This window comes from Lampetra planeri, chromosome 11 (genome assembly GCF_965212315.1).
Source record: "Lampetra planeri chromosome 11, kcLamPlan1.2.h2, whole genome shotgun sequence".
Lineage (NCBI taxonomy): Eukaryota > Metazoa > Chordata > Hyperoartia > Petromyzontiformes > Petromyzontidae > Lampetra > Lampetra planeri.
Genome location: NC_136117.1, coordinates 2,430,040 through 2,444,444, shown reverse-complemented (window position 1 = coordinate 2,444,444; position 14,405 = coordinate 2,430,040).

Genomic DNA, 14,405 nt, shown 5'->3' with positions numbered 1-14,405 from the left:
TATTAATTCCGCTGCACTTTGTGGACTAGCTGGATTCTACACGTGTGTACGTGTGTGTGGGCATGCTTAACAGAACATTAATGTAAATAAGCTTGTATGTGTCAGGAGGGTTATATCATTTGGTCAGTTCTGACTTTGGGCAAGATTGTTGAAAACATACAATTTTCTTGGTCAAAGGCATTTGAAAATGTAATTTGGATACACAAGCGTCCCTTTAAACTTGAGGCGTCTTCTTGCATAACTAGCAGGGTTGCGTTATATCAGGGATGAGGAACGTCCGGCCCGCGGGCCATATAAGGCCCGCGAAATCATTTGGTCTGGCCCTGCCCAGGCAACCGCAGGCGGGACTCGAAATTCAATAAATCTCGGAGCAAACCTGGACAAGCAGTTGCGAGTAGCAACATCACCAATACCAGCTAACATCACACGCCTCACCAAAGAGATAAAGTTCCAGCCATCACATTCGGGGTGAGTTAATTAAATGTTCGACCAAATATAACAGGCAAATTTTTAAGTTGATAATTTTGTATGGCCCGCGAATGACGTTAAAAATATCCAAATGGCCCTTGTCAGAAAAAAGGTTCCCCACCCCTGCGTTATATGATATCTGCTCCGGGTCGTGGTTTGGTGTTTAAATATGACAAGAGGGACGAACTGGTGCCATCCACGCATAACTGACAACACCCAATACAAGCAGTGGGTCGTGGACATGTCGCAGTGAGTCATCGCTGAACAGTTTGTGGCACGAGGCTGGTGCGTGGGTTTATCTGGCCTGCACCTCCCACACAAGAATGTGCCTATCGCTCCTGAGGCTGCGTTGTCAAATGGCTGGATCACAGGAAATAGGTGACTCGTCCAGGAAAACTTCAGCAGTGATGGCATTAGACACTCCATGAAGTAATATAATTTTATCAGCACAAATAACCAATTGCTAATTCCAGCTGTGAGAGCAAACGCTATGGCAACATCACCATTACAAGTGTAAAGACTGACGACAAAGTAGTAAGAGCCACTTTTTATTTGGACACAGCCATAATAAAGAACCCAAGGCTTCGTGCTTGTCTTTCAGCTCGTAACTTCTTCCGAACTTCCCCACTCCAAACGCTCTCCCCTTTTATATTCCTTAGCCCACTTTCTCGAACCTTCTTGTCCTTGTCTTTTTTCCCTTTAGCCAATCCATGTCCTTCCCCTCTAACGGATACTCTCTGTGTTCCGATTGATCTCGTTCAAACCTTATTCCTCCAATCCCTTTAAAAGTCTGCGTCCCGACCAATCATCGTGGAGGCCTCTTTATACCAATCGGAGACCTTGGTTTATTTCTGTAATATCCATTAGGCTGCATATTTGTTTAGGGTAAAATTTCGGTCATTGCACGAACTGTGACTCTTCAACTCACCGCCATCTCTGGTGAGTACTCTGTACCGTACAGTCAAATGAAAAGGAAGCATCTTCTGGAAGAAGAGGAGGAATCTTTTGGAATCGGACAGCCTCCATCTCGAGCGGATGCCATCTTCTTGCCAAGCAAAGCACCTCATGCTGCACAGCCTCGTCGTGTATAGGGTGATCCAGATGTCTTGTGACCCCCCCCCCCCCCAATTAATTGACCCCTAACACATTTTTTTCTTTTGCATATTCATTTCGGTTTTAAGTAAACCTTACTTACAAAACTATAAAGCTTTCGAGAATGAAATGGGGGTCAAAAGACATCTGGACCACCCTGTACAATGCGCACCACCCAGCTGAACATTTTGTATGAAAAAATAAGAATAGATTTTACCCTTTCTGGCAATAAAACAGGAGGAGGTGTTAAGATGTTCAAACACCAAATATAAACCTTCTGCAAGGAATCATATCTGCATTAATCACACGTATTTGTGGTGAAAATGCAAACAAACATGCTCTGATAATATGAAAACATGCGCTGATTAATGCAGACATTCCTTTAAAAATGCTTAAATTTGGTGTTTGAACATCTTAACACCTGTTTCATTGCCAAAAAGGACAACACATATTCTCAGATATTTTTTTTCATACTTTGATACGGGCAAAAAAAGTCCCATTTTGAACATTTTGTGTCATGCACAGACCATCGTGAGGCAGGTTAGTTTTAGTTTTACACCACCGATGCTGTGACGTCACAATCGTACCTGGTTTTCGATCCTAAACAGCAATCAACTTCCACTCTGCTCGCTGGCAACGCGACTACAACCCGGACCTCACCATCGTTCTCAAGAAGATCAAAGTGGGAGCACACTTCATGCATCCTGCAACATACTTGAGAGCGTCCTCAAAAGTAATTCCGGATCCACAAACACGAAGGAGACATCACGGCGACACACTCCGCTGCTCCTGGCGCGGTTGTCTGGCTTGAGCACCTGAATGTGAAATTGTAGTTGTTGCTCTGCATGTACATCAGCCATACAGAAGAAGAAGAGGCACATCATGTGCAACCGTGTTGAACAGTCTGTTTTCCTATAACGTGACAGTTGTGTTGCTGAAGAACACCACGCTATGGAAAAATCGGTTATAATATAGAGTAAAGCACAGTCCGCGATAACACGTGAGATACATAAGCAGGCTGAACAAAGGCTGAGACGCGTGGGTAGCATCTAGAAGACTCCAGAAGCATCCCACATTGTGCAATAATTAATACGCCGAGGCAGCCGTACAAACCCTTATTCCTACTCGTGCGATGCAGTTCTGTTCCCTCGATCGCGTTATAGCCAATTCTCATCCGCATTATAAAAAAACGTGTTCCCTAAAACATGAATCGCGTTATATCCAATTTTAGTTATGAAAACAACACGCAGAATTATATGAGAACAGACTGTATGATGCTCTGCCTCGTTAAGTACAGTTTTGTGCCACCGCTTTGACCCTGGGCGATACCTTGTGGAGGGCTTCACCTCGTCATTACATGGTGATGCTTATAGATATCTGCAGTGTCACCTCGTTCGACTCTGGTGGGCACTAAACAATGGTGAAAATCATGTGTTCAGTGTCGTGTGATGCCTAGCTTTAGCTATGCCCAGAACTGTGTTCATAACCTCCAAGCTCTCGCCTTCCTTTCACCTTGTATCGCTTTGGCCCTGTTTGGTGAAGGCCCTGTGTATTAACAACTTCTGCTACACTGTCCTGGATCTTGTGATTCCATCTTGTGAGCCAGTGGTAGCTTCAGTCTCTGATTTTCTAACCCGAAAGTGCGGTAAATCAGAACCCTTGGTCACCCCTGTATTCATCTTGAGACCGGATCCCTATGACTACGATGTTCTCCTTACTGTTGCCATCACGTCACGGAATTGTTAAGTTTCGTAGTTGATGTGGCCTACTGTTCCCACGTCCCTGAATCTGAAAACCTATCTCTGAGCCTATGACTTAGCACACAAGAGTAGCAAAGAGTGACTTGAACTTGAGCATTGAGAGTTGTCTGCCCTCCATGATTTCCTGGTATTGTATTTTGGATGCTTTATACCCTTTAATGCTTTAGGCTAGTTTGGCACATTTACTCTGACACTTTAGCCTGTGATTTTAGACTTTGATAGGTTCCTTCAAGCTGTAGTTTAACCCGAACTGTATTTTGTAATTGTATTTGTAATTTATTTAAGGAACGCCACGGCGGTGTGATGCTATCTTCCTCGCCTGGAATACAGGTCGCGGATTCGATGCCGACCCTGATGCCTGTATATTTAGAGTTTGCATGTTTCCCTGTGGTCGCATGGATTTTTTTCTCTGGGTCCTCCGGTTTTCCCCTCCACATTTAGAAACATGCATGTAGGTTATTTTGCTGCTATAAATTTCCACATGATAAGCCACTTCGTTGGGTTATCATATGTGGCCAGATTGCTTCTGAAAATAAGATAATACAGTATCTCAGTGCGCGTTTTATTTGATTTGTTTAACTTTCCTATACTTTACGCTCCTCTCGTATTTTTGTAATGTAACGTTCTGACCCTGTGCTCCTACTGGACATTGTGAAAAATGCTTCATAGCTCATCGGATTCCTCCAGTATAAATACATATTCTAATTCATATTTAGATCTAGCCTTTGAATAAGGTTTACCTGGTACCTTGGGTTCCACATTTGTACTACATTGTTAAAGCCTAGTACATTACTATGTTGATCGTGTATAACCTTATCGCAAGTATTCTTGACTTCTGTTAACTTTGATATGGCCAATTTGACTTGTGTATCTAATAGCATCGTGATCCTAGGAAATCATTGCATACTCCGTCGTGGTGTTCTTTGCGAACCCTTTGTACTTTATTCCCCAATGGCTTGACCCTTCCGCTTGGAATCAGGTTATCTGGACAGGTCCACTGCCCGAGACTAATTAACTTTGTGTGTGTTTCATATCCATTGTAGCTTAGGAGTTGAGGGTGAGAAGACATTTCTATAAATATGTAATAAAGGTCGTTGAGGCGACTTCTGGAATCCGTCTTTTATTCAACTTGTATTACAGCTTTCCTTCACGCTGCTGACAGGCAGCGTGAGAGGGATAGATAGAGAGAGACGCACCGCCACGTGGCAACCCGGAGCCCTGCTCCCGCGTGGCCCCCTTCCTCCATTCGTTCCCGTTCTGACCACGTGTCGTTCGTCTCCACCCCTATTTAATACCCGGGTCACGTGGTATGTTTCCACCAATCCTGGTTAGCCTCCATGGAATATTCCAGGCTCCCTCGTAAGCTCCCGGGACCACGCCCCTGACTCATCTCCCCATTGGCTGTGGCCAAAGCCAGCAGAACCAATCCTCTACTTACAGCTGTCACCTTTCCATTACGTCAGGGCCACGCCCCTAGGCTTCCCCCCATTGGCTATAGATCAGGACCGGCAGAGCCAATCATCATGACGAGTTGTGATACGTCAATGAGCCGGATATATCCTCACATTACAAATACAAGCTGTGACTGGACTTTGTGTGAATCAGTGGTTGTCTGTGCTCGTGGACTCCATTTGAAGCTAAATTTGGTCTATAATCTTTTGGGCAGTTTTTAAATTTCGCCTTTTTTACGTGATAGCCCAGACAAACTCTCACATGCATCTACCACTTTTCCAATCGCACAACGAAGCCATTCTAAACCAGGTTGTCACAGGTCAGGAGACACCGTTTTTCCGATGCAAAAACTGTGCTGCTGAAGTCACACACCTGTGACATTGAGATGCATGTAGATGACACAATGACACGCACACACTGCATTCACACATGCTCACACACGGATAAAAACACACTTATACAGTAGACACACACATATACACACTTCCGCATGCACATACCGACATACGACATGCACACTCGCACGCTCGCACACATCTATAATACTCCAAGGTTCTACCAGGACCCAATTTTATTAATATTCTTCAGGTATGAATACGTCACATGCATTGAACACTTCAATATCACTGCCCCTGGCCCTCCTTGACGTTGAGCCAGATTCAAATGGCTTGTGAGGCGAGCTCATCACGGTTTGATTCCAGCTCAGCTCAGTAAACAGCCAATGGAAAATTATCCATGCCGAGAATGCCGCACTGGCTTGGTTTGCATGTGCTAGTAGAAACGGGATACTTGTGACTCGTTTCTGGCCCAATCCATATCTTAATAATTATGAGAACAGGTTCAACAGACTTTCAAAGAATGTCAGAGGAACCCCTCCTCTCCTATGTCCTCCTCTTTGAAGCACGATTGAGGAGTTTAGAATGTTTCTTTTATTAAAATATATATTGCCATTGCCGAATGTTACTGAGGAAAATGTGCTGTGCAAACAAATTTGTATTCCAATGAGAGGTACCAGGGCGCTAACTGGAGTGAAATGCCATCTCAGATTTTCATACACCAAAAGCCAACCAGTTTCTCTTCAGCTCAATGACCGTTATTCAGAGTATGTCCACGCAGCCAAATGGCACAACTCCACTTTTTGAGGGTAGGGTCATACCCTCAGCAGGTGAGATGGACCAATAATTTACAGTCCCACTGCAATAAAACAATATTTAATTTAAAATATCCACTCAAACTCTTTAATAAGTTATATAGTGCTAAAATTGTTTACATTAAAATGTACTTAAAAGAACTACCCTTTTACAAATCATCGTAAGACAATATTTGAAATGTTTTCATTTGTATGTTTCATTAATTAAATTTTCCATGGGTGAGTAAGGAAACAATTACCTGTCTCATCACTTCCATTGTAAACTTCAGGAAAGATGGCTGTTTAAACAGCGCTTGTAACCTCGAGTCTTCTGTATGTGGTTAATGATTTCAAATCATTAGGCAGGTGATTGACTTTTTTCATGAAATAATTGAGTGATTAACTTGTGTGAATAGAATATAAACGTATTCTTCTGGCATTGTTAAGGGTTGGAACAATAATTGTAGCTGAATAAATATTTGTCACATGTGCAGTTTATTTGCAAATGTGAGGCAACAGCAGATTTTTCCCCCCATTTTTTCAATACGAATAGAGGAAGCATTTCTTTTTCATATGGATACACAGCTTACTACCTGTCTTACCAATGTATGAACCATCACAATTTCCACAAGGAATTATATACACCACCCCAGTTTTTCCTTCCATTCAATAAGGTATTAAGGTTGACAATCCATTTAGCAGAAAATCGGTTGGTTTACATGTGTAATGACAGGGTGACGCCTGTCAGACAGAAACAAACACCCTACATGCTTACACACTAGTCACACATCCGTCTCATTTGACGCCACTGTCTAGCTAGTACAGTTGGCAGGCTGTCTAGCTAGCGGCGTCTAAGGGTGGTCAAGACAGCAGCGACGAAGGTGATGAACAGGGACATAGCGAGGGGATCCACTTCCAGCAACAGCCCCGGGCTCTCCCCCCGGGCCCCCCTTTATCCTCCCGGTGTGGCCTCGCTCCGCCCTCACCACGCCCCTTCTTTGGAACATACTAGCAGGTTTCCGGGCTTCCAGATTAACCTCTTCCTGAGCTTCTCTCTAGTTCCCTTCACCCCCATACATCTCTCTCTGCTGGCGTGTATACTGCCCTCTGCTGTCAGTACACCTTTTCCCTCAGAAGCCAGCATTATTACACTACACAAGTACAGCACACCAGTGTGTTGGAGATCAAAGCAAAACATTGTATAGCTTTGCTCTCCAACACACTGGTGTGCTGTACTAGTGTAGTGTCGTCTGTGCATGCGGGTGGTGTGCGTTACACACATAGTCAGCCAGGGATGAGGTGGTCACAGGAGGCACCGCTCTGCCCTTTTATTTTTGTTGCCGAGCTCCCGCCATCACTCGAGCCCCCTCTCTCTCCCACACATGACCCCGCTGCCACACGACCCGTCCCAGACACGACCCTGTCCGTGTTTTACCGACGGCGTCGACCGGGACAGCCAACTACTGTCTAGCCACACAATGATCGGGCGAAGGCGGCAGCGACGAGGGCAGCGACGACGACAGCGACGACGAGATTAATCCAATTCCAGAACCGGCAGCCCGGAGCTCTTGCTCTCCGCTGCTTTAATTCTCCTCAGTGATGCTTGGCTCCGCCCGAGCCACGCCTCCCTTCTCAAACCCTTTAGAGGGTTCCAGGGGCTTGCACACGAGGTCTACCATGACCCTTGCCCCAGTTCCTCCACCCTGCTGGCACACCCGTGTATATGCTCAGCGGCATGTGCGCTAAGTGCCCACCTGCAGTTGCTGCTGCTGTCCAACAGTCAGCGCTATGTCACTACACTAGTAACGAATTGGCATGTTCTGTTTACGTGACAACCCTTACTAATTGGCTGTGTCAGGTGGTGGCAGGTTTAACAACACATTGATATATTTACGCGATCTAAAACAAAAAACCTGTATTAATACTCTTTGAGTTTTTCTGTAAAGTCACGTATATAGAAAAATAATAGATCACGACATTTCGATAACAACACAGGCAATCGTCTTCAGGTGAAAGAGAGAAAGCTACTGAAACAAGGTCTTATATAGGCCTGAGATGGGAGTCCCCTCAGGGTAAGAGGGTGGGGATAGAGATGGTCTCCCTGAGGCTGTGGAAGTGGCCATTGTATTGTGAGAGATTAGCATGTCAATGATGCATCGGTGGCAAATCGAGTAGGACATCCAGCCTGTCAATACAAAGACATCCAACCGAGTAATGCAACTCAGAGAGTCAGCTAACATCGGCAAGAAGGATGGAAACATCACAGCAGGTTAAAACTTTACCTGGTTAATCACGTCCTTCCAATGATTGCTCAATTTGTACCCATCTTCTCAGTTGAAGTTGTGTCAATGTTTATATATCTGGATGGCTTCATGGACAAATCTTTGATGATAGCCAGTGGGTTTGCATAGTACGTTCGTCTTGGAAAATAAATTTAATGTGAGCCCACAGCGTTAAAACAATGATCAGCCACAATGCAGGTATTGGTCCTACCATGTTTCAGATCTGCCTTGTGTTCACGAACACGGTCTGAGACATGTCGTTTAGTTTCCCCAATGTAACTACTGCCGCAGCCACAGCAAAGTTTGTAGACACCGGGGTATTGCATGCCAGGGATCACATCCTCCACAGATGGGATCAGATCACGAATTTTATGTACTGTGTTGAATCGAAACTGGATCTTGTATTTGTTCATGATTTTGGAAATATTTTTGGTAACCCCTGCTATGTATGGCAAGGTGATGGTTTTGATTGGGTCCTCAGATGGTTCTCTCCCCAAGGTTGAGGTGACAGCTTTGCGGATTGTGCAGTCCGAATATCCATTCATCTTGAGGGCTTGGTGTACGTGCTCCAGTTCACTGGCTAGCTGGTACTGGTCAGAGATGCAACGGCCCTATGGTGTAGGGTTTTGATGACGGAATTCTTCTGGGCTGGATGGTAGTGGGAGTCAGGTTTTAGATAGGCATCCGTGTGGGTGACCTTTCTGTAGACAGAGTGTCCCAATGAGCCTTCTGGTCTCTTTTCGATTAAAACATCCAAGAATGGTAACTTGCCTTCCTTTTCCACTTCCATGGTGAATTTGATGGCTGGGTGTATGGGATTGATGTGGGTGAGAAATTTGTTCATTGCTAGCGGGCCATGTGGCCAGATTACGAACGTGTCATCTACGTATTTCTTCCACATAGGGTGGATGCCTGGATGGCATCTGTCTCAATCTTTTCCATGAAAACATTGGCTACCACTGGCGATAATGGAAAACCCATTGGAGTACCTTCATCTTGTTTGTAGAATGTACCATTCCAGGTGAAGTAAGTGTTGGTAAGGCAGTGTCTCACCAGGGTTGGAACATCAGCATTCAGTCCTTGATGGACCAAATCATCAATGATTGCAATGGTGTCAGGAACTTTGGTGAACAGGGAGACCACATCGAAACTAACAAGCAAATCACCTGGAGATAGTGAGATGTCTTTAATTAGCTGGATTAAGTACAGCTGAGGTGGTCTTGCCAGTGAATGGAAGCAAGGTCTCAGACAGAAATCGGGCCAGTTTGTAGGTGGGTGAGTCAATGGTGGAGACGATAGGACGGAGCGGTGTACCTTCTTTATGAATTTTTGGTAAGCTATAAAATCTGGGTGGTCTAGCAGCAGAGGGTTTTAGAGCAAGCAGCTTGGTTGGTTCGATTAAAGATGTCGAATCAGTGATTATATTGTTGATTTTCGTGACCAGGCGGTTGGTAGGATCTCTATTGATTTTGGTATAGCTGCCATTATTAAGTAGGTCCTGAATTTTGTTATTGTATGTGGTTTTATCCATGATGACAGTGGCATTGCCCTTGTCAGCTGAGAGGACGACTATGTTATCTATCTTTTTCAGTTGAGCAAGGTCAAAACGCTCATCCTTGCTGTTATTGCTAATGGGTTTCTTAGCGTTGAGGGCTACATCTACCTGGGCAATGATATCCTCAACTAGGATGTGTTTAGGGGTGACTGCGAAATTCAACCCTTTAGCTAGTACCGATTTTAGGCTGTCGGAAATTAGGCTGTAACTCTGATTGATAACAATATTGTTAACATCTAACTTTTTAATGTGTGGATTAGGCGTCTTCTTAGACAGGAGGCTGAATTTAGAAATCAGGTTAACTTTGCATTTGGCTGACATTGAGGCGGCTGACGAGGCTGCCATGTTATCTACATGGTCCCAATCAGATGTAGACCTTTTTGACATGCTAATCTCTCACAATACAATGGCAATCTCTAGCCCCACCCTCTTACCCTGAGGGGACTCCCATCTCAGGCCTATTTATGACCTTGTTTCAGTCGCTTTCTTTCTCTCACCTGAAGACGATTGCCGGTGTTGCGATCAAGACGTCGTGATTTATTATTTTTCTATATACATGACTTTACCGAAAGACCCAAAGATTATGAATTCCTGCAGTCACGAAAGCTTTAAATCAATTTAACCTGTATTAAGGTTTAAACTATTTATTCCAGGAGCATGAATGCTACTATAATAACACAATTTAAGCATCCTTACCATCAATTCTCCAGAATGTGAAGGAGCCACAGTATGCGCTTTGATAATCAACCGCATTGTTGATAATTTTCAGATGATAATGGGGTTTTTTTCTCCTCTTTATTTACTTTGTAGCCTTAGTATAAATATTAAAAAGGGCGCAGGTATAGTATTTGTACTAATATTGGCAAGTCGGTGCAACAATCCATTTCATTCCTGCACACAAGCAGATTTAATCACTCCATTCTTTGGGTGCATTCCCTCCCTTGGATTCCACTCCGTCATAAGTCTCCACCACCGGCCTTCATCCCTTATTTGTCCTGCCCAAGCCCACGTTTCTTAAGGTGTCTTTAACATGCTAATTTTCTGCTCTCAGTTTCCATCCAATACTGAGATGTGTTTCCCAGTTGGAGCCCTCTCTGACAGATATCTTCATTTAATTGGCTAACTTGTGCATGATCTCTTAAGTTACTCATATTTGTATCGACCCCCACTCTGCAGGCTTCTTCATCAAGTTATTCTATTCATCAGCGAATGTGATTGCGAATGTTTTACCCATTTAAAGCAGGGTCATGATATCCATAAGCACTTCACTGACTCTGGTGCCAGCCAGCCTCCCACTGTCCTCCCACTCTCCACACCCCCACTCACTTCTTTGCAAGGGTAAGGGTTTTATGGTGGTGGTGTCACCACTCAACAATACCCTGTGCCCCACTGTTGACCGGTACAGAAATTCGAGCTGTCCACAAGCTGCTGTGCAGAATGGCTCACAGGGTGATTCTTTACACTACTCTGTCAACACATGCATCACAAGGCCCGCTGCATTCGTTATTCTCAAAATATGTTTCACATTTAAACGTATTGGCGGTACATCGGTGCGTAGTATTAAAAAAAACACATTTTCACAATAATTATTATTTATTTTAGTTATTTTACCGCGATTCGCAACCCTGGTCAACAAAATATTGCGGTGTGGTGCATAAAATTAGTTATCATAATGTCGAAACAGTCAGAAGACAAATGTCATGAGCAGCTGAAGACAAAGCTTTAGTCTGTTGCTGAAAAGCACCCAGCCTGATCACGATTGGCCCTAGACAGATTTGACTCATGCCCTAAGCTTGGTCAAACGGTTATGGTTAGTCAGTTTAACAAGAAGGCTTTCGCGACCAATATCCATAAGAGGTTTTTTTGGGTTAGATCGTGTAAATATAAATGTCGTTAAACCTGTCACCACCCAACGCAGCCAATTAGTAAGGTTAGTAATGATGCTCTTTGTAATTACTGGCGAAACATTATATTCGAATTGTAAATGTTGAGGATTACTCCCCAACACACCGGTATGCTGAACTAGTAACTAATTGGCATGTTTTGTTTACGTGGCAACATTACTAATTGGCTGTCAGGTGGTGGTAGGTTTAACGACATTTATATTTACACGATATAACCCCAAAAAAATAAACCTCTATTTATTATCGTTCGGGTTAAGTTCGGGTGAGAGAAATACGAGCACTGACATTTCATGAACAATTCTGCAGTATGTTGGAAAACGTTGTCCTTAGATAGCATTTGGTTGTTCACGAGTATTGTAGTTTGACCTCATTTATTTTTTCCATTATAATAACCCTAAACCAATCCTAACGATCACAGCACTCTGCTTGCTATCCTATCCATCGGCGGTGCAAGATGATGACGAAGATGATGATGATGCTGCAGTCCTACCTCAGGCTCGTAAGGCAACGCAAGAAAGCCGCTGCTGCTGTTGTTGTTCCAGTCGCTCGCGCTCCTTGTCGGCCCAAAAAATCGCGTAACCTGGACCCAAATCAACGGTCATTGTTGACCTTTTTTTTGCAAGTTTTATTAGACTGAATAAATCTTCGAATCGTGTGAGACTTGGCGATAGGGTCAATTAACGACTGAGAAACAGAGTTTCAGAGACACACAGAGAGAGACACACAGCATAGACACACAGAGACCCAATGCCTCTGTGTCGTGGCCTTAAATAGAGAGAGAGGAGGTGCAGAGAGAGAGGTAGGTCTGCTGGAGCAGAGAAATTATCATGTCAATGAAAGAGCTGTGTGGAAATCCACCCCGCGGCAGCAGGGGGAGAGAAAGACCCAGCAAGTCTGGTAAATTTTAGAAAGAGTTGTGTGGAAATCCACCCCGAAACGGCCAGGGGAGAGAAAGAGCGAAACTTTATCAGGCTTGCTGGGGTTTTCTCTCCCTCTGCCGCCGTGGGGTGGATTTCCACACAGCTCTAATTTAGCAATTTTTGGAGAATATAATCAACCAGGTTATGCGTTAACTGTGTGTTAGCCCACTCTCTGTGTTGCATTGCATTACATTTCCAAAAAATTGCTACGTTTGTTTTCTAAAACTGCCTATTTCTCTCTCTAAAATTTACCAGGCTCTCATAGGTCCATTCGCTCTTTCTCTCTCCCCCGGCCGCTTTGGGTTGGATTTCCACACAACTCTCTCTAAAATTTACCAGACTTGCTGGGTTTTTCTCTCCCCCTGCCGCCGCAGGGTATATTTCCACACAGCTCTTTCATTGACATGCTAATTTCTCTGCTCCAGCAGACCCCCCCCCTCTCTCTCTATTTAAGGCCACGACACAGAGGCATTGGGTCTCTGTGTGTCTATGTTTGGGGATGGGCATATCAACAGCACCAGGAGCATGGGCGGTGCACGAGTGCCAATGCAGCAACAATGCCAATGCAGCAACAATGGCAATGTAGCAGCAATGCCAATGCAGCAACAATGCCAATGCAGTGGGCGAGAGAGCTACCATCGCAAGAGGTTATATAGGTAAGAAAGGGGGGAGGAGCAAGGGGGGTGAGAGAGGGGGGGTAGGGGATGGGGGGGGGGGCTGCGCGAGCGCTAGGGGGAGAGAGGACGTGAAGCTGGGGGGGGGGGAGTGGACGGGGCTGAAAGTGGGAGGCTGGGAAGGCTGGGGGTGCGGGGGGAAATTAACTCGTAAAAATAGACTAGTACCCGGCAGACATGATGGAACAACCATAAACAGTTAAGATTTTACCTGGTTAATAACATCTTTCCAATTATTGCTACATTTGTATCCATCTTCTTGGTTGAAGTTATGTCTATGTTTATATATCTGGATGGCTTCATGAACAAACCTTTGATAGTACCCCGAAGGTTTGCAGAGTACCTTGGTCTCGGAAAACACAATATCATGCGAGCCCACAGCGTTATAACATTGGTCAGTCACGGCAGAGGTATTGGTTCTGCCGTATTTCAGATCTGCCTTGTGTTCACGAACACGGTCCGAGACATGTCGTTTCGTTTCCCTAATGTAACTGGTACCGCAGGTACAACTCAGTTTGTTAACTCCAGGATATTGCATGTCAGGAATGACATCCTTCACAGATGGGATTAGATCACTTATTTTGTGTACTGTATTGAATCGGACTTGGATCTTGTGTTTGTTTAAGATTTTGGAAATGTTTTTGGTAACACCTGCTATGTATGGTAACGTGATGGTTTTGATCAGCTTCTCCGGGGGTTGTTTCTCCATGGTTGGAGAAAAAGCTTTGCGAATAAAATGTTTTTGTTCCTGGTGCTGTTGATATACTTGGGCTACGCCCATCCCAAAACCTTTATAAACAGTTTGTCTTTAGAGGCTAACTCCTTTGCCTGATGACGACCGTTTGTATTGCGATCGAAACGTCGTGATTTGTTTTATTTTATTTCTAATTACGTGACTTTACCGAAAGAACCAAAGAGTATGGATTCCTGCAGTCACGAAAGCTTCAACACTCAAGACTTAAAATCACAGTTGTTTTTGCTGTGATTTCTATATTGCCCATTGCTGAACTTAATTTTATTTGTTTTGCTTTTGTTATTTTGGAGATGCAGGTCACTTTTCCAAATAAGACTCCGCCGGTCTTGGAGTTCTCACCTGGCAATACAAAATACACCTGAAATCCCTTGGTACTCTTTGGATTCGTCTACAACTCATTTACAATGTCTATTCT